General features: G+C 47.3%; 1 long non-coding RNA gene across 1 annotated transcript in view; it reads left to right on the top strand.

Annotated features, from left to right (window-relative positions):
• Positions 1–9,291: 9,291 nt before the first annotated feature.
• LOC142297200 (uncharacterized) overlaps positions 9,292–20,900 on the top strand; it is a 29,776-nt gene continuing 18,167 nt past the window's right edge. The window contains exon 1 of the long non-coding RNA XR_012751741.1: positions 9,292–9,349. This is a non-coding gene — a long non-coding RNA (uncharacterized LOC142297200). The remainder of the gene's footprint in view (positions 9,350–20,900) is intronic.

Consider the following 20,900-nt stretch of genomic DNA (forward strand, 5'->3'; position numbering starts at 1 on the left):
CCCACGGTCCCCTCCTCCCCACAGAACGCCGGCAGCCATTCCTGTCGGCGATTCAGACGCTGGAGAGGAGAGACAACACAGGGAGACCCAGGCAGGGAATCTGGTGATCACACAACCGCTCTGAGCGGTCGGTAAGCAGCACCTGTGGTGCTGGCCCCACTGAGTACCGAAGTGTGTATATATATATATATATATATATATAGGCTTATAGGCTATACATTTGCACTGTACGGTCGCTCTGTTGATTTTTGGCTATATACCCTCCTGGATTGTTCTCAGAGGAGACAACAGCATGTCGTCCGCAAAAAGCAAGGGTGCCAAAGCACAGGCGTACTTTGCAACCTGTACCTCATGTGCAGCTATACTACCGGCAGGTTCCACTGACCCTCATTGTGTGCAATGCTCGGCCCCTGTGGCACTTACTCAGCCGGAGCCTCTGCTACGGGTGGCGCAGGTGGAACCACCTGCTACCACTGTCCAGGTGACAGGGACGGAGTTTGCAGTATTCGCTGACAAACTGTCTGAGAGTATGGATAAATGGTCTGCTAAAATACTAGAAGCCTTACAGTCCAGACCGGTGATTCAGGCCCCGGGCACTGTTCAATCTTTGACCCCTGGTCCCCCTCAATTGGAACAGCAAAGTGCCACTGGGGTGACCCATAGGTCCCAGGGTGAGGTCTCTGACACGGACCGCAGTCCCAGGCCGCCTAAGCGGGCTCGCTGGGAAATTCCCTCCACCTCATCACACTGCTCAGGGTCTCAGCAGGAGGACTCTCTGGAGGATGAAGCGGAGGTAACAGATCAGGATTCTGATCCTGAAGCCACTCTCAACCTAGATACACCTGAAGGTGACGCCGTAGTGAATGACCTTATAGCGACCATCAATCAGGTGTTGGATATTTCTCCCCCAGCTCCTACAATTGAGGAGTCAGCTTCTCAGGAGAAATTCCGTTTCAGATTTTCCAAGCGTACATTGAGTACGTTTCTGGATCACTCTGACTTCAGAGAGGCAGTCCAGAAAAACCGAGACTGTCCAGACAAGCGTTTTTCCAAGCGCCTTAAGGATACACGTTATCCCTTCCCCCCTGATGTTGTCAAGGGCTGGACTCAGTGTCCTAAGGTGGATCCTCCAATCTCCAGACTGGCGGCTAGATCCATAGTTGCAGTGGAAGATGGGGCTTCACTCAAAGATGCCACTGACAGACAGATGGAACTATGGTTGAAATCCATCTATGAAGCTATCGGCGCGTCTTTTGCTCCAGCATTTGCAGCCGTATGGGCACTCCAAGCTATCTCAGCTTGTCAGGCGCAGATTAATTCAGTAACACGTACATCTGCCCCGCAAGTGGTGTCCTTAACCTCTCAGGCGTCGGCGTTTGCGTCCTACGCCATTAACGCTATCCTGGACTCTGCGAGCCGTACGGCGGTAGCATCCGCCAATTCGGTGGTAGTCCGCAGGGCCATGTGGCTACGTGAATGGAAGGCAGACTCTGCTTCCAAAAAGTTCTTAACCGGTTTGCCATTGTCTGGCGACCGCTTGTTTGGTGAGCGATTGGATGAAATCATTAAACAATCCAAGGGAAAGGACTCATCCTTACCCCAGTCCAAACCAAACAGACCTCAACCACGGAAGGTACAATCGAGGTTTCGGTCCTTTCGGACCGCGGGCAGGTCTCAATTCTCCTCGTCCAAAAGGCCTCAGAAAGATCAGAGGAACTCCGATTCATGGCGGTCTAAGTCACGTCCTAAAAAGACCGCCGGAGGAACCGCTCCCAAAGCGGCCTCCTCATGACTTTCGGCCTCCTCAAACCACATCCTCGGTCGGTGGCAGGCTCTCCCGCTTTTGCGACGCCTGGCTGCCACAGGTAAAAGACCGATGGGTGAGAGACATTCTATCTCAAGGTTACAGGATAGAGTTCAGCTCTCGTCCTCCAACTCGTTTCTTCAGAACATCTCCGCCCCCCGAAAGAGCCGATGCTCTTCTGCAGGCGGTGTGCACTCTGAAGGCGGAAGGAGTGGTGATCCCTGTTCCTCTTCAGCAACGGGGTCACGGTTTTTACTCCAACTTGTTCGTGGTGCCAAAAAAGGACGGATCCTTCCGTCCTGTTCTGGACCTAAAACTGCTCAACAAGCATGTGAAAACCAGGCGGTTCCGGATGGAATCGCTCCGCTCCGTCATCGCCTCAATGTCCCAAGGAGATTTCCTGGCATCAATCGACATCAAAGATGCTTATCTCCACGTACCGATTGCGCCAGAGCATCAGCGCTTCCTGCGTTTCGCCATAGGGGACGAACACCTTCAGTTCGTGGCACTGCCTTTTGGCCTGGGACAGCCCCACGGGTCTTCACCAAGGTTATGGCAACAGTGGTGGCAATCCTACACTCTCAGGGACACTCGGTGATCCCTTACTTAGACGATCTACTTGTCAAGGCACCCTCTCAAGGGGCATGCCAACACAGCCTAAACATTGCTCTGGAGACTCTCCAGAGTTTCGGGTGGATCATCAATTTTCCAAAGTCAAATCTGACACCGGCCCAATCACTGACATATCTTTGCATGGAGTTTCATACTCTCTCAGCGATAGTGAAGCTTCCGCTGAACAAACAGCGTTCACTACAGACAGGGGTGCAATCTCTCCTTCAAGGCCAGTCACACCCCCTGAGGCGCCTCATGCACTTCCTAGGGAAGATGGTAGCAGCAATGGAGGCAGTTCCTTTTGCGCAGTTTCATCTGCGTCCACTTCAATGGGACATTCTCCGCAAATGGGACAGGAAGTCGACGTCCCTCGACAGGAACGTCTCACTTTCTCGGGCAGCCAAGGCTTCCCTTCAGTGGTGGCTTCTCCCCACTTCTCTGTCGAAGGGGAAATCCTTCCTGCCCCCATCCTGGGCAGTGGTCACGACGGACGCGAGCCTGTCAGGGTGGGGAGCGGTCTTTCTCCACCACAGGGCTCAGGGTACTTGGACTCAGACAGAGTCCTCCCTTCAGATCAATGTTCTGGAGATAAGGGCAGTGTATCTTGCCCTAAAGGCGTTCCAGCCGTGGCTGGAAGGCAAACAGATCCGAATTCAGTCGGACAACTCCACAGCGGTGGCATACATCAACCACCAAGGCGGGACACGCAGTCGGCAAGCCTTCCAGGAAGTCCGGCGGATTCTGCTGTGGGTGGAAGCCACAGCCTCCACCATATCCGCAGTTCACATCCCGGGCGTAGAAAACTGGGAAGCAGACTTTCTCAGTCGCCAGGGCATGGACGCAGGGGAATGGTCCCTTCACCTGGACGTGTTTCAGGAGATCTGTTGCCGCTGGGGCATGCCGGACGTCGACCTAATGGCGTCCCGGCACAACAACAAGGTCCCGACATTCATGGCACGGTCTCAAGATCACAGAGCTCTGGCGGCAGACGCCTTAGTTCAGGATTGGTCGCAGTTTCAGCTCCCTTATGTGTTTCCTCCTCTGGCACTGTTGCCCAGAGTGTTACGCAAGATCAGGGCCGACTGCCGCCGCGCCATCCTCGTCGCTCCAGACTGGCCGAGGAGGTCGTGGTACCCGGATCTGTGGCATCTCACGGTCGGCCAACCGTGGGCACTACCAGACCGACCAGACTTGCTGTCTCAAGGGCCGTTTTTCCATCTGAATTCTGCGGCCCTCAACCTGACTGTGTGGCCATTGAGTCCTGGATCCTAGCGTCTTCAGGGTTATCTCAAGAGGTCATTGCCACTATGAGACAGGCTAGGAAGCCAACGTCCGCCAAGATCTACCACAGGACGTGGAAGATATTCCTGTCGTGGTGCTCTGCTCAGGGTTTTTCTCCCTGGCCATTTACCTTGCCCACTTTTCTGTCCTTCCTTCAATCCGGATTGGAAAAGGGTTTGTCGCTCGGCTCCCTTAAGGGACAAGTCTCTGCGCTCTCTGTGTTTTTTCAGAAGCGCCTAGCCAGACTTCCACAGGTACGCACGTTCCTGCAGGGGGTTTGTCACATCGTCCCTCCTTACAAGCGTCCGTTAGAACCCTGGGATCTGAACAGGGTGCTGATGGCTCGTCAGAAACCACCGTTCGAGCCAATGAGGGATATTTCTCTCTCACGCCTTTCGCAGAAAGTGGTCTTCCTAGTAGCAGTCACTTCACTTCGGAGAGTGTCTGAGCTAGCAGCGTTGTCGTGCAAAGCCCCTTTCCTGGTGTTTCACCAGGACAAGGTGGTTCTGCGTCCGGTTCCGGAATTTCTCCCTAAGGTGGTATCCCCCTTTCATCTCAATCAGGATATCTCCTTACCCTCTTTTTGTCCTCATCCAGTTCACCAATGTGAAAAGGATTTGCACTTGTTAGATCTGGTGAGAGCACTCAGATTCTACATTTCTCGTACGGCGCCCCTGCGCCGCTCGGAGGCACTCTTTGTCCTTGTCGCTGGCCAGCGTAAAGGGTCACAAGCTTCCAAATCAACCCTGGCTCGGTGGATCAAGGAACCAATTCTCGAAGCTTATCGTTCCTCGGGGCTTCCGGTTCCCTCAGGGCTGAAGGCCCATTCTACCAGGGCCGTGGGAACGTCCTGGGCCTTGCGGCACCAGGCTACGGCTCAGCAGGTGTGTCAGGCAGCTACCTGGTCGAGCCTGCACACTTTCACGAAACACTATCAGGTGCATACCTATGCTTCGGCAGATGCCAGCCTAGGTAGGCGAGTACTTCAGGCGGCGGTTGCCCACCTGTAGGACGAAGCCGTTTACGGCTCTATTATGAGGTATTATTTACCCACCCAGGGACTGCTTTTGGACGTCCCAATTGTCTGGGTCTCCCAATGGAGCGACAAAGAAGAAGGGAATTTTGTTTACTTACCGTAAATTCCTTTTCTTCTAGCTCCAATTGGGAGACCCAGCACCCGCCCCTGTTCCCTTCGGGCTGTTGTTCTTTGTGTACACATGTTGTTCATGTTGAATGGTTTCAGTTCTCCGATATTCCTTCGGATTGAATTTACTTTAAACCAATTTATAATTTTTTCCTCCTTCTTGCTTTTGCACCAAAACTGAGGAGCCCGTGATGCACGGGGGGTGTATAGGCAGAAGGGGAGGGGCTTTACACTTTTAGTGTAATACTTTGTGTGGCCTCCGGAGGCATAAGCTATACACCCAATTGTCTGGGTCTCCCAATTGGAGCTAGAAGAAAAGGAATTTACGGTAAGTAAACAAAATTCCCTTCTTTCATTGAGCTATTCCCCTGACTGTTTTTTTTCTTCTTTTTTTTGTGGACCACGTCTACAAAGAAAAATTAAAAGGTATTTGAGTCACTTATCAAACTTGTCAATTAAAATGAGAAACTCAGACAGCTCACTGATGGCACTTAGTTGCATCCTAGTGTTTATCACTGACTGATAGCAGAAACATCATCAGTTTTTTTTTGCATATGAGAAAAACTGATAGTGCACTAATAGTGCAATTATGTACACTGAATGAAAATCTGATTCAGTACGCCGATGGAAATTGGTCCCTTTTTTTTTTACATATGAGCTAATAAGCTATTGTAAAATCACCTTTTGAAGAATAGCTACTTACTGACTATTCCTTCCTTTTCAAAAAGAGGTTCTGCAGCAGCTGAATATGTAATAAAGAGCATTATACTGCAGTTCCAGGAATTATTTCAGACATGTTGGGAAGGGCTGTGATGTCAGCTCTTCTTTCTATAGCTCGGATATGTGCATTTCTGTGTCCTACGTGGCCTCTTACAGTGGATCCACTATAAATCTGTCTGTGCATGGAAAGAAGGCAAGTACAAACAGGAACCCAGGATGTCTGTGACCCAGGATGCGGACAGCTATATCTGTACAATTTCCCCCTAGGTATACAGTTACATACAAACCATTATATATAAATACATTGAATAGGAAACAGCCAAATCCTATGTGCATCAAGACTGGAAATAATCTGTCATGTAGAGAAAAGTGTTGGAGTAAACATTACACAATAGAAATGAAATGTGGACTACATTGTTTGATGTATTTGAAGATGGCGATTGCCTCTTGCGTCACTCGGGTGACTTTGATAAAGAAATAAACAGGGCGACTGTAGTGTTAATATTCCATCTGCAGAGCTGCGTTAAGAGAGGAGAAGCCCTGATTATTCAATCAATCTTATTAATATTCATTAGAGATGATAAATATTCATCGTCCTGTTTTAGACGACTTGTTTCTATGGCAACCATCTACCCTCCACCCCCCCCCCCACCCTGCCCCAAACAAACACACACAGCTCTGTCACAGCACCTCAATCAGACACAGATGCACCCTGTGCTATTCCAGCACTCCATGCACCGGGCCTCAGTCCTAAACTCTGCAGCCTGCTGAGGGCTGCACATATAGTGCACCTTCACTAACATCACTTTATAACGGGATCCATAGGGGTGACCTTCCCCAAAAATACCCTGCCGCTCTGACTCTTCATCCAGCCCTAAATTTCATATACGAGGGACACAGTGAGCAGCGTACATTCAGGTCATGCAAAATGCTCATCTGTATATTGTATTATTTCATAGCCTGCACTGCAGTCTATAAAAATGATATATGTTTATGTGTCAGTGGTGGAAGTAACCATTCTGCTGATTGAGGCAGCAAATGAAGCATCACATTACCCATTGCACTCGGGTGGCGTGTATGACAGAGCAGGACTATTGTCACAATGTATAGAAAGCCAAGGGGAAGATTTTACAGGCAAAGAAAGCTAAAAATCAGTTACCTCTCTTCTCCTAATAAAGCCGTCCCGGGAATACTATGCTATTTCAATTATTGTTCAGCATGTACAATGTATAATGGAAAAAATGTCTATCCAGTGGGAATGTCACCAAAAGAAAAGCTACGCCCCATGTACATTGTCTTAAGGATCACAGAACGCCTGTCACAAGGCTTAAAATGATGCCCTGTAAACGGCTATAGTGCACATATATAGATGGCTGCACATTGTACATTCATGGTGTATCAAGGCGGATTGGATATGTTCTCTTCGCTCCAATTCACTTGTCCAGATCTCCTTATCTATCTATCTGCCTATCTATTCACTGTCTATCTTATCTACTATCTATCCCTTTATCTATTCACTTACTGCCTATTTATTTATCCTATTCTATCTATCCCTCTATCTATCTATTCACTATCTATCTATCTATATATCTATCTATCTATCTATCTCTATCTATCCATCTATCTATCCCTCTATTCACTATCTATCTATCTCTATCTATCTAGTATCTATCTATCCACTATCTAAACCTCTATCTATTCATGATCTATCTCTCTATCTATCCATCTATCTATCCCTCTATATTCACTATCAATCTATATATCTTTATCTATCTATCCCTCTATCTATCTATCTATTCACTATCTATCTATCTATCTATCTATCTATCTATGATTATATCTATCTATCTCTATCTAGTATCTATCCATTCCTCTATCTATCTATCCCTCTATCCCTCTATACCTCTATCTATCTATATATCTCTATCTATCTACCCCTCTATCTATTCACTATCTATCCCTCTATCTATTCACTATCTATCCCTCTATCTATCCCTCTATCTATCCCTCTATCTATCCCTCTATCTATCCCTCTATCTATCCCTCTATCTATCCCTCTATCTATCCCTCTATCTATCCCTCTATCTATCCCTCTATCTATCCCTCTATCTATCCCTCTATCTATCCCTCTATCTATCCCTCTATCTATCCCTCTACGAATCCCTCTATCTATCCCTCTATCTATCCCTCTATCTATCCCTCTATCTATCCCTCTATCTATCCCTCTATCTATCCCTCTATCTATCCACTATCTATCCCTCTATCTATTCACTATCTATCTATCCCTCTATCTATCCCTCTATCTATCCCTCTATCTATCCCTCTATCTATCCCTCTATCTATCCACTATCTATCCCTCTATCTATTCACTATCTATCCCTCTATCTATTCACTATCTATCCCTCTATCTATTCACTATCTATCCCTCTATCTATTCACTATCTATCCCTCTATCTATCCCTCTATCTATCCCTCTATCTATCCCTCTATCTATCCCTCTATCTATCCATCCCTCTATCTATCCATCCCTCTATCTATCCATCCCTCTATCTATCCATCCCTCTATCTATCCATCCCTCTATCTATCCATCCCTCTATCTATCTATCCATCCCTCTATCTATCTATCCATCCCTCTATCTATCTATCCATCCATCTATCTATCTATCCATCCATCCCTCTATCTATCCATCCCTCTATCTATCCATCCATCCCTCTATCCATCCATCCCTCTATCTATCCATCCCTCTATCTATCCATCCCTCTATCTATCCATCCCTCTATCTATCCATCCCTCTATCTATCCATCCCTCTATCTATCCATCCCTCTATCTATCTATCCCTCTATCTATCTATCCATCCATCCCTCTATCTATCCATCCATCCCTCTATCTATCCATCCATCCCTCTATCTATCCATCCCTCTATCTATCCATCCCTCTATCTATCCATCCCTCTATCTATCCATCCCTCTATCTATCCATCCCTCTATCTATCTATCCCTCTATCTATCTATCCCTCTATCTATCTATCCCTCTATCTATCTATCCCTCTATCTATCTATCCCTCTATCTATCTATCCCTCTAGTATCCATTTATCTACGGTATCTATCTATCCCTCTATCTATCTATCCACTATCTATCAAGCTACCCTCTTTTTCCAAAAATAAGACACTGTCTTATAGTTTTTTTTTTTGTCCCGAAAAAAGCACTAGGGCTTATTTTTGGGGTTGATCTTATTCTTGGGGAAACATGTTGGGGGTAAGTTTACCCCTCCAAAAAAGGCAGACCCATCTATCTATCTATCTATCTATCTATCCATCCATCCATCTATCTGTCTGTCCGTTCATTCGTCTGTCTCAGTAAACTGAATTTTCTTTCGGTTTTTCAGGGTAGGCCGCTCCTCATGCCTTATTACCGTACATAGGTTTGCTCCAGAATACACATTGTGTCTCTGGCCACTTAGTATTTAATTTAGCTTAATAGTAGTCAGTGGCTGAGTAAAAATCCTTTCATCTCGGTGAACAATATAACCACTTCAGACATGTGTCAGAGTTTTCTGGGCAGATTAATTGAATGTAACAGATCAACATGCATATAGTTGTGTGAATGCATGCTAATGTAATTCAGACAGCTATTCTTATGTGTATCAGATAGTGCCATTTTTAATAATCATTTTTAATCATCACAAACCTCATTTTCATATTTTTCTAGTTCAGTTTTTCAATCTTAGAGAACATATGAGGGCCCCGGGCGGAGGCCAGCTTGTGAATCCGTAGACATCCAAGAGGTAAGATGCTAGTTTCTTGAACATTGTACTTACAAACTTTTGGTGTTAAATCAGTGAGCATGCAACGTAGGGTTTCAGTTGGAATAGTAACTTCTTTATAATCAAGGTTCTGATCGCACCGTCACTGAGGATGTCGGCAGTTCCAAACTCACCTGAATATATTTACCAAAACACCATTCTTCATGCTGTGGAAACGTTCTGTGCAAATATTTGTCAATGGTGCTGGAAAAAAATAAACAGTAGGTAGCATGCTACTTTTCCCCACAGATCCCACAATAAAAACTCACTTTTATTAAGGCCTCATTCAGATGTCAGTGCTTTATCTTATACACAAAAAAACGTTCACTGCGATGGATCAGTTTTTCATCAGTGTTCGGTCTGTGTATCAGTGTTTTATTGGTGTTTTTCTTGTATGCAAAAAGAAAAAAAATGCTAAGCTACTCCTGTTTATTCTGATGTTCAAAAACAGCCGATACATGGTGCTTTCAGGGGTTTTCATAGACCCTTGACTTCTATTGGTGATTTTGATCCATGACTCAATAAAAATAGACGTGGTCTGTGATTGTTTGCATTCACATATTTCACAAACAAATACAGATATGGACAGCTCTTTTGATTATATTGGGTACGAACTAGTGATGGGCGGACCCGGATTGTAAAAGTCCGGATCCGCACGGTTTCAAAGATGCCCGGTTGCCAACCAGATACTGCACTGAGGAAATAAAAAAAAAAAAGGGAAAAATAAAGAAAATAAAAATGAAGCAAGCACTACATACTTACGAAAGCTCCGGCGCAGCTGTACGCTGCTCCGGCGCGGCTGTACGCTGCAACTTCTTCACTTCTTGGGCTACTCATCATTACTCATCCATATGCACTGTTTCCTTGTTCACTGGCCATCCTGGCGTTTATAATTGGATGCAGTCATATGCGCCCCTAGCCTGTGTGACAACGTCTGACTACAACCAAACACAGGCACTGTCTGCGGGTCAGTATTGCGGTGCAAAAATAAATAAAACAATTGGTATAGGACCCCACCATATTATGATACCCACTACAGATAAAGCATATGGCTACAGGCTGCAGCCTTCAGCCCTGCGCTTAGCTTGGCTGCGTATCAAAATAAGAGGAACTGCATGCGTCATCATTTATTTATTTTATTTAATTATTTAAATAAATAATTTAAAAAAACAGAATTCCGTCCCCTTCAATTTTGATATCCAGCCATGATAAAGCCAAACAGCTGGGGGCTGGTATTTCCAGCCTGGGGAGTCCCATGGTTATTTGGACCCCCCAGGCTAAGAATAGCAGCCTACAGCCGCCCTGGAACTGTTTCATACATTAGATGCGACAAGCCTGGCGCTTTACCCAGCTCTTTTCGGTTGCCCTGATGTGGTGGCAATTGGGGTAATAGGGGTTATTGACAGTGCACAACTGTCATCAAGCCCAGAATTAGTGATGGGTAGGGGGTCTATGAGACCCCCTTATCACTAATCCTATAAGTAAAAAGAAATAAACACAAACACAGAGAAAAATACTTTATTTAAAATAAAACACAACACCCAAAAAGACCCTTGAAGTTCCAATGTAATCCACATGACATCCCACGACTGTCTGATCTCTGCAGGCTCCGGGAAACACTGACATGGGGTACCGGCTGGCAGCAGTGGTGTCACGCAGTTCACTGGAGGTCATACCCGGGTTCCCACGGTATGACCTCTGGTGACCTAAAACACTGGCTTAAAGTGCACCCCGCCAGCCCTTTACCACTAATAGTGCCAGCTGGGGGGAGGAGACTGCGGTCACAGGTGGAGGACTCCAGCTGTAACCGTAACTAACCTGAGTGATGTCACTGCTGATCGCATGGCTCATTCATTCTCTGGAGCTCACAGCGGGCAGTCATGTTCCATGATCGCGCGCTGTGAGGTTCAGATGTAGCAGAGTTGAATCGTGGGGAATGGGACCTTGTGTGTATTACCTCGGACCTTCAGGGGTGTTTTGGGGGTTCATAAAGTGGTTAAAGAGGGTGTTTTTTGTCTTTTATTCTAAATAAAGGATTTTATCAGTGTTTTTGTTTATTTACTTTTATTCACAGATTAGCCATTACTAATCTAGGGCTTAGTGACAGCTGTGGGCTGTTGTTAACCTCTTATATTACCCCGATTGCCACCACACCAGGGCAATCGGGAACAGTCTTGTAAAGCGGCGGTCTTGTCGCATCTAATGGATGCGACAATTCTGGGGCAGCAGCAGGCTGCTATTCTTAGACTGGGGGGTTCCAGTAACCATGGGACTCCCGAGGCTGAGAATACCAGTCTCCAGCTGTTATGCTTTATCATGGCTAGGTATCAAAATTGGTGGGAACTGCACGCCGTTTTTTTAATTATTAAAAAAAAGAGAGAAAAAGGTGCACGCAGTTCCTCTTATTTTGATACACAGCCAAGATAAGCGCAGGGCTGGGGGCTGCAGCCTGTAGCTGTGGGCTTTATTTGTGCATTTGTGCAGTATCATAATACGGGGAGACTCTACGTAAATTGTTTTATTTTTTCATTTATTTTATACCATGATATAGACCCGTAGAAAGTTACACTGCTTTCCCCACCCACCGGCCGTCCTGGTGCCTGTGATTGGTTGCAGTCAGCTGACACTCAGTGTGGGGGTGCATCTGACTGCAACAAATGACAGGCGCTGGTGAGCGGGGAAAGCAGTGAATATGAAATTAGTCTAATGCGCGGCACCGGAAGTGAATGCATGACCTGGGAGCAGTGTACAGCTGTGCTGGTGTCTTAGTAAGTACAGCGCGCCTGCACCCATCCCCCTATTTTTTCTACCACCATTTTTAATCGCCGGATTCTAGTCCTTATAGACTTATATGGGGACCGGAATCCGTCCCGGAACCGGATTTTAGAAACCAGATCAGCACGTCCTGGTTATCTGCGAGTCCGCTCATCACTAGTAAGAATGCAAATATAACACACACATAAAAAACGGACATCTAATTAAGACATAAAGCTAATATATCTTGGGATGCACTATAAAATGCCTTCAGAAATCCTAGTATCAGTGCTGGATTTCTTCCATGGATCCTGTTATGCCCCTGTTGCTCTATTGATAGTGTGCATTTTAGCTTGCATTGATTAAAAAAAAACAAACCATAATATGAGAATGTTCCAAATATTATCTCATAATGTGACTGAATACTTGTCCTTCCCGCTCTTCAAGTTTTCCCAGAAATGTTGAGGTTAGATGTCTGATGGCAAAACACCTGCATACTTAAAGGGGGGGGTTATCACATGAAAAGTATTTTTTAAAACTTCATGGATAATCTCCAAATGAAGCATATTTTAATATACTTCCATTGAATTTGTGTATTTATTTGTATAAATGCTACATTTAGTTGTGGTTGGGGCCCCTGCTAGTTTTCCTGTAGACTTGGGCTACATGCGCACGCTGCTTCTTTTTCGTGTTCACAAACTGCAGCCAAAACTGCACCTTGTCAGAGAGAGCCTGGAAATGTCACAAAAAATGTAGGTGCTTTTTTGGTGCGTTTTTGCTGCTTTTTTGGTGCTTTTTTTGGCTGCAGTTTTGTCAACAATTGTTTCATGTATTATTCAGTTCAAACAAGCCCATAAAGCTTGTTGAATTGAAAACATTTTTTTTAGAAATAAATAAATTAAAAAAAACTGGCGTGCGGTTCCCCCCAATTTTAATGCCAGCCAGATAAAGCCATATGGCTGAAGGCTGGTATTCTCAGGATTGGGAGCTCCACGTTATGGGGAGCCCCCCAGCCTAACAATATCAGTCAGCAGCCGCCCAGAATGGCCGCATCCATTAGATGCGGCTGTTCTGGGACAGTACCCGGCTCTTCCCGATTTGCCCTGGTGCGTTGGCAAATCGGGGTAATAAGGAGTTATTGGCAGCCCATAGCTGCCAATAAATCCTAGATTAATCATGTCAGGCGTCTCCCGGAAAAACCTTCCATGATTAATCTGTAAGTTACAGTAAATAAACACCCACCTGAAAAAATCCTTTATTAGAAATAAAAAACACTAACAAATTCCCTTGTTCTCCCATTTAATAAGCCCCAAAAAGCCCTCTATGTCCGGCGTAATCCAGGATGGTCCAGCGTCGCTTCCAGCTCTGCTGCATGAAGGTGACCGGAGAAGCAGCAGACACCGCCGCTCCGGTCAGCTCCATGCAGCAACTGAAGACAGCCGCGCGATAAGCTGAGCTATCACTGAGGTTACCCGCGGCCACCGCTGAATCCAGCGGTGGCCGCGAGTAACCTCAGTGACAGCTCAGCTGATCGCGCTACTGTGTGGAGCTGACAGGAGCGTGGAGGACGGGACTTTCAGTGGCGGCGGTGGCAGCGAGAGGGGTCCATCATCTCCCCTGTGTGTGCACGCTGGGGACAGCGGTACGTCGGGGAACACGTGGAGGACGGGACTATCAGCGGCGGCAGCGAGAGGGGGATGGACATTGGCAGCTGAAAACATTGATTTTTCCCTCTCGCTGCCGCCGCCGCTGATAGTCCCCCGTCCTTCACATCATCTCCCCTGGGGACAGCGGTACTTTGGGGAACACGTGGAGGACGGGACGGGACCACTTGCCTGTTACCTCACTTCCTGACAAATCACCTGCGTTTTTGGTACCAAAAACGCAGGTAAAAGGCAGGTAAAATGCACCACTTTTGATTAGCATGCATCTTTCCTGCGTTTTTGATGCCCTCATTGATTTCATTGGGTGACAAATGTTGACAAAAACGCAGGAAGAATGAACATGCTGCTTCTTTTTTGTCACAAACTTTTGACAAAAAAAGCTGACAAACTGCAGTGTGCGCATGACAAATTGACTTCTCATAGACTTTGCTGGGAAGTCAAATGTCAGAAAGATCTGCTGACAAAACTGCAGCCAAAAAAGCAGCAAAAAAAGCAGCGTGCGCATGTAGCCTGATAGTTGGTCCACCCTCTACTGTATTTAGTATTGCGTTTAGTAGTGGATTAAAAATAAAAAACTCAATGACTTACATGGGTGATGATGGTCTGACCTGAAGTGTGTAATCAAAGGACTTATGAAAGTAGAAAAGTGTTGTATTACTTATTACCTCCAAGATTTGAGTTATTCTCCTCTATATCATATGTTGCATATCCTATAACTTGTTAACATATTCTTTATTCGAATAAAATATGATTTACACAAAAAAACCCTCATTGACTGTGGATGAATGGAGCTATGAACATCTAGCAGGGGGCAGGCACAGCATTTGGCCAAGGTGGAACCAGCAGTGGGGAGCTATTGGGCCGCCTAATGCAACGGTCCGAGGTGTCTTCCAGACTACAGCATTTCGCTAACCCCTAAGAGACTATTTCGGCCGTTCTCCAAGCAGATTGTCAGACTGACAGCCGGCTAAGAGAACATGTAAAACTCTGTTTCTCTGCATTTAATTTCAGTAATTTCAGGCATGAGAACAATTGAAGCTCTGACCGCCAGCCTTTTTAGGTTGGGGCAACTGAATATGCTGGTGACTTTACTCCTGTGCCACACAGGAGATGGTTGGAAGTAAGGTAAGTACATTAATGGAGCTGAAGAAACAGGAATGTTATTGGGGGGAGGAGGATTTGGAGAGGACAACATGAAGGAGAGAAGTGTGAGGGGCAGTATGGGGGCAGTGTAGAGTTCGAGCCTTCGAGGGGACAGTATGAGGGAAAAAAGTGTGATTTGTCAGTATAATGGGGAAAAGCATGAGGGGGCACAGTATAAAAGACTGGGTGGTGTGTGGGTGCAGTATGAGGGCACAGTGTGAAGAAAGTATGGAGGTGACTGCATGCAGAAGAGGGGATGTGAAGAGGGGGTACAATATAATGTCTTTGCAATATCGGTGGGACACAGAGGATACGATATGAAGAGGGGTCCCAGTATGGAAAGGAGCACAGTGTAGGGCAGATATTTTTTTTTTATTAAGGAGAATTATAATGACACTTATTTTTAAGGGCACCGTGTCAAAATGTCTAGCAGAAGACCAGTAAAACGAAGTCTGCAGAAGCAAGCTGTGGATGTGAAAAGTCATCGTCTCGTCTCGTCTGGACAAGATGGAAAAGAAAAAGAACAACTCCAATCAGAGAAGATGTCACCTATAAGGCACCTGGATGTAAAAGTCTACTTGTGATATTGACTACTGTGTTTTTCGGACTATAAGACATACCGGACCATAAGACGCACCCTGGTTTTAGAGAAGGAAAATAAAATTTTAAGCAAAAAATGTAGTCATGACACACTGTTATGGGGCGAGGATCTGCTGCTGACACTGTTATGGGGGTAATGTCCCCAAATTCTCTACTAAGGTACCCCCCATCCTGGTAATGATCTTCCTGCCTTGTGTATATATTTATGTCCCTCATCCTGGTATAGCTCCATCTTGCTATATACTGCATCCTGGTATGTGCTCCCATCCTGCTATATACGCCATCATCCTGCTCATATACCCCCATCATCCTGCTCATATACCCCCATCATCCTGCTATATGCCATCATCATCCTGCTATATGCCATCATCCTGTTCATATACTCCCATCATCCTGGTATATGGCCCCATCATCCTGCTCATATGCCCCCATCATCTGCTCATTTACCCCCATCATCCTGCTATATGCCATCATCCTGTTCATATACTCCCATCATCCTTGTTACGAACCGGCGCCGCCATAGCCGCAAGCAGCCTGCTGCGGTTCCTGTTGCGCCCAGGCGCCGGCTGCCGTTCTTGGCCGTGCCTCGGGTCGTCCAGTTGGCTGTTCCTTCCACTACGTCTAAGTGTGGAGAGGCGGCTAGTGCGCATGCGTGCGCCGATTTACCCCAGCCAGAGTTTAAGCCCGGTGTTTTGCCTAGTGAGCATGCTCAGCCTGTTTGTGTTATGTCTGAGACTAAGTCCTCAGTTAAGGCTACTGAGCATGCTCCCACAATTAACCCTAACAGCCTCTTTGCACAGGTACTTGGACTTCGTGCTGTGTCTAAGTTCTGGGATGTGCCTACTGAGCATGCTCAAACTGATAGTCTGCTTTCTAAGCCTGTGGCTCAGGCTACTGAGCATGCTCGGGCACTTGGTGCATCAGAGGCTAGGTCCGGTAGGGACCTCACTGAGCATGTCCGTGAGGTGGCAGGCCCTGATAGGGCAGAGGGTGTCAGGTGTCCTGATGACGTGGCAACTCCGGACTGGCTCGCAGAGGCCCGCCCCTATGATCTGGCACCTCAGTGTTGGTCGTCAGACGATGACTGGTGAAGTGTTTGGGGCGTGGCTGCCATGAGGTCATCAATGACGTGGCGGTTCTGGATAGGTCGCATGTGACGTCACTGATGACATGGCACTCTGCTATTGGACCTTGGTGGTTCCACCCTGGGTTTGGGGCGGACCCAGGTTATAAAAGGGGCTGGAGACAACATGGAGGTGCGCAGTCTTCACTTTTGCTCAGTCAGAGCACACCTCCATGTTAGAGCCTCATTGCGGCATAAGCCTATGTTGGGAAGCAGTAGGTAGGGTTAGGCGAACGGTGCCTGTCACGCCAAGATTCGTGGCTCGGCACATCAGGGTCAGGCGCCGTGCTTCCCTCCTGCCGTTCCAGTCTTGCTACAGCAGCCCAGTGGCGTTAACTGGGCTGCGGCTGCTGTGCTTCCTGTCCGATTATGCCCCCTACGCACACGGACAACGCACTTGCTGCGCCACCTGTCTGATTGTGCCCCCTACGCACACGGACAACGCACCTGCTGCGCCACCTGTCCGATTGTGTCCCCTACGCACACGGACAACGCACCTGCTGCGCCACCTGTTCGGTTGTGCCCCCTACGCGCACGGACAGCGTACTCCAGGACCCCTGTGGAGTTAACAGGGTGTTCCTTATTTTCCTCGGCTTCCCGGTCAACGCTACTGGTGTACCCATCTGGCCTGACGTGTCCTACACACACGTGGCCAGTCGAGAGGTGGCCAGAAACGCTAATCAGAGGACCGCTCGGCCTGACGTGTCCTACACACGTGGCCGACAGGGCGCTTTCGTGGCGGTCTTCCGGTCAACGCTACCTGGTTACCACCCGGCCTGACGTGTTTCCTGCACACGTGGTTGGTGTAGCGCTAGGTGCACCAAAACGCTAATCGGGTTGTCGTCCGGTCTGACATGTCCCAACACACGTGACCGGTTCCCAGAGTTCCTGGGTTATCTCAGAGCCATCCAGCTCTATAGTCTCCGCCTAACCCTCAGGTGCCAGCAGTTCCTTTGTCATCTGGAGCACGGTGGGCCCCGACTGGCGATTAGGATATATACCCCCTGGTCCTAATCTGCCGGTCCCCCCGTAACAATCCTGGTATATGGCCCCATCATCCTGCTCATATACCCCCATTATCCTGCTATATGCCATCATCCTGTTCATATACCCCCATCATCCTGCTATATGCCATCATCCTGTTCATATACCCCCATCATCCTGCTATATGCCATCATCCTGTTCATATACCCCCTTCATCCTGCTCATATACCCCCATCCTGCGGCACACACAAAAAAATAAATAAAAGTTTACTCACCTTTCCTTGTTCCACGCAGCGTCACTCCTCCTCCTGTCTGTGCCGGCTGTGCTGTATTGAGCCGGCCACGTTCCCTGCAGCACTGCGATGTATTGTATCTTCCAGTCTGCCGGCGCGACTGTGAAGACACACGTGCGCACAGCGATGACGTCATCGCTGTCAGCACCGCTAGTCTCCAGTCCACACAGCGCGGCAGGCAGGCTGGAGGACATTGCGGTGCTGCAGGGGAACGGTGAGTACATTGATTCACTGCACCCCGCGCTGATGATGATGCGCGGGGGGCAGTGAATACAGCCGAGCATGATCACTCCAGGCTGTAGTTGCCAGGAGTGATCACGGCCGGCTGTTAATTATGCGCGCGTCCCCGCCCATCATCCCGCCCACCTGTCAGCCCCGGCTTCAGCGCTGAGATATGGGCGGGAGGATGGGCGTGCATATGTAATGAGCGGGCCCACGTGGTCACGGCAGGCACTGCTGCTGCCTGCTCATGCCCCCGATGACCTGCTCCACCGCAGCACCCTCATTCCCCGCAGCCATGCCCTACATTCAGACCATTAGACGCACCACCCACTTTCCCCCAACATTTGGGGGAAAAAAGTGCGTCTTATGGTCCGAAGAATACGGTACGTCTCATCAGTACTGTGATTATTGTATGGTCCGCAGTTTGATGTAGGCTGTTAACGCCCTGTATCTCCTTACTATGGTTAAGGACATACTGAGAGCTGTAGATTAATAAAATAGAATTATATATGGCGCTGACGTGACATTGCAATTGATTGCTATACTAAGCATTGTGCTGTATTCCTGTACTAATGATAGTTCTAGTGAGGTATTCTCGTATTGATTTGTGCTTCTGGTCTTGTGTTTTTTTGGTACTGTTAGGCTAGGGCCCCACTTTGCGTTTTTACCTGCTTTTCAGGTGCTTTTTGGGTGCATTTTAAGAAGCTCCTTTTTTATGCCAAAATGCTTGCATTTTCATTTTCCAGCCATTTCAATTGCATTTTTTATTTTACCTACCCCACTTTGCGTTTGTAAACGCATCTGCGAATTTGCATATTTTGTGGCAAAAAACAAGCGTTCAAAGAAGCAGCATGTCAATTGTTTTTGCCATTTTGGGTGCATTTTGCTAACATTGAAGTCAATGAGAAGTTGCAAAAACAAAGATTCCTTCAAATTCCTGTGTTTTACCTGCTTTTTATGTGCAGAAAACATGTGTTTTGGACTACCCAAAACGCATGCTTTTTGGACATTAAAATAATGATTTCATATGTCCCTTTACACGCACACATAGTCCGACAATTAAATTTAAGAAAAATAATATTTTATTGCTATTTTTCCAATAAATAATATATTACCGCTATAATTTTAAAAAATATTTCTATTTCCTTAATTATTTCTAAAATTCTATGTTTTCCTTTTTTTTTCTCTTTTTTCATTGTCTTTGACTGTTTAAACTTTATTTAGCAGTGTCTTGATGTTCAAAACGCATCTGTCAAAACGCAGGTGAAAAAGCATGTAAATAGCGCTGAAAAGGCATCTAAAACGCGGTAAATTCGCATGCGTTTTCAGCGCTAAATTTCTGAAAAAGGCAACTTTGGTCAAATGAATTAAGCCCAAAACGTGCGTTTAGAACTGCAAGTAGGAGGAACGCAAAGTGGGGCCCTAGCCTTAGGGTATGTGCCGATCAGGATTCACTGCATCCTGGAAGCAGCGGGTCCTGACCTGCGGGGCCGCAAGTCTCCTCCACAGGAGAAGACAGGAGACCGCAGCTGCTTTTACTCACGATCAGGGTTCAGTGCACTGTGATCTCTCGCTTGTGCTCTCCCTACAGAAGACGCATGCGAATCCGCAGCACACAATTGACATGCTGCGGTGTGGAAAGACGCACCGCAGGTCATTTTTTGCTGCGGAAAAAACAAGTACAGTGGGCACGGGATTTCTAGACATCCTATCCACTATGCCTGTACTGTACAATGCATGCTGCGTCCAAAACGCTGCAAACACTGATCGTGGGCACTCTTATTGGTTCTGATCCTGTACACATGTAGCAATCTATATCTTATCAGATAACTGGCCATCTTTGTCGTCCTTCTGAAGCCGGTGTGCATGACGCATCCTACGTCTTCCACACTCGCCGGCATTGAGGTCCTGCACAGGCACACTTTGATCTGCCCGCAGGCGCACTTTGATCTGCAGATCAAAGTATTGTAGTGCACCTACGCAGTACCGGCGAGTGCGTATGACGTAGGATGCGTCATGCACACAGGCTTCAGAAGGAGGACGAAGATGGCCGAAAGAGGAGGCGCCGGCACTGGAGAACGGAGATGCCCATATCACCCAATTCCACCCCGCAGTGACCGTTTAGGTAAGTATTATAAATTGATTTTTATGTTCTACACAGCAGCATGGGTGTTACGGTTGCTGCGAGCACTGGAGACTATGTCCAGATTTCTTGCTACTGCACATGTGCGAGCGCTGGAGACTAAGTCCAGATTTCTTGCTACTGCACATGTGCGAGCGCTGGAGACTAAGTCCAGATTTCTTGCTACTGCACATGTGCGAGCGCCGGAGACTAAGTCCAATCTTGGAGCCATTGCACATGTGCGGGTGACATCATCGCTGACTCGAGGTCACATGTCTCTGACACCTTCTATGCCGATTGGTCGCTGGTCATGTGCTTGTGACGTCTTGCTCGGTGATAGGCCAGCATGACGTCACTCCTGTCGTTCTGGCAGCGGATTGGCTCTGGTGTCCTCCATCTTGGATGAGGCACAGAGTCTATATAAGACCCTGACACACGCCGCATGGTACTCAGTCCTCTTGGTTCATGCATATGAGTAGACGCTCTGTGCGCGTTCCTCTAGGCATTCCTCTGTCTATGCTAGGTGAGCGCTACCGGCAGGGTAGCGTTCTTATACCTTACAGCTTCGGCTGCTGTCCGTATCCTTACCTCTTAGGGGAGCGGACATAGGCAGGTGCCTGAGGCACAT

The sequence above is a fragment of the Anomaloglossus baeobatrachus genome, chromosome 1 (genome assembly GCF_048569485.1).
Source record: "Anomaloglossus baeobatrachus isolate aAnoBae1 chromosome 1, aAnoBae1.hap1, whole genome shotgun sequence".
In the NCBI taxonomy this organism is placed as follows: Eukaryota; Metazoa; Chordata; class Amphibia; order Anura; family Aromobatidae; genus Anomaloglossus; species Anomaloglossus baeobatrachus.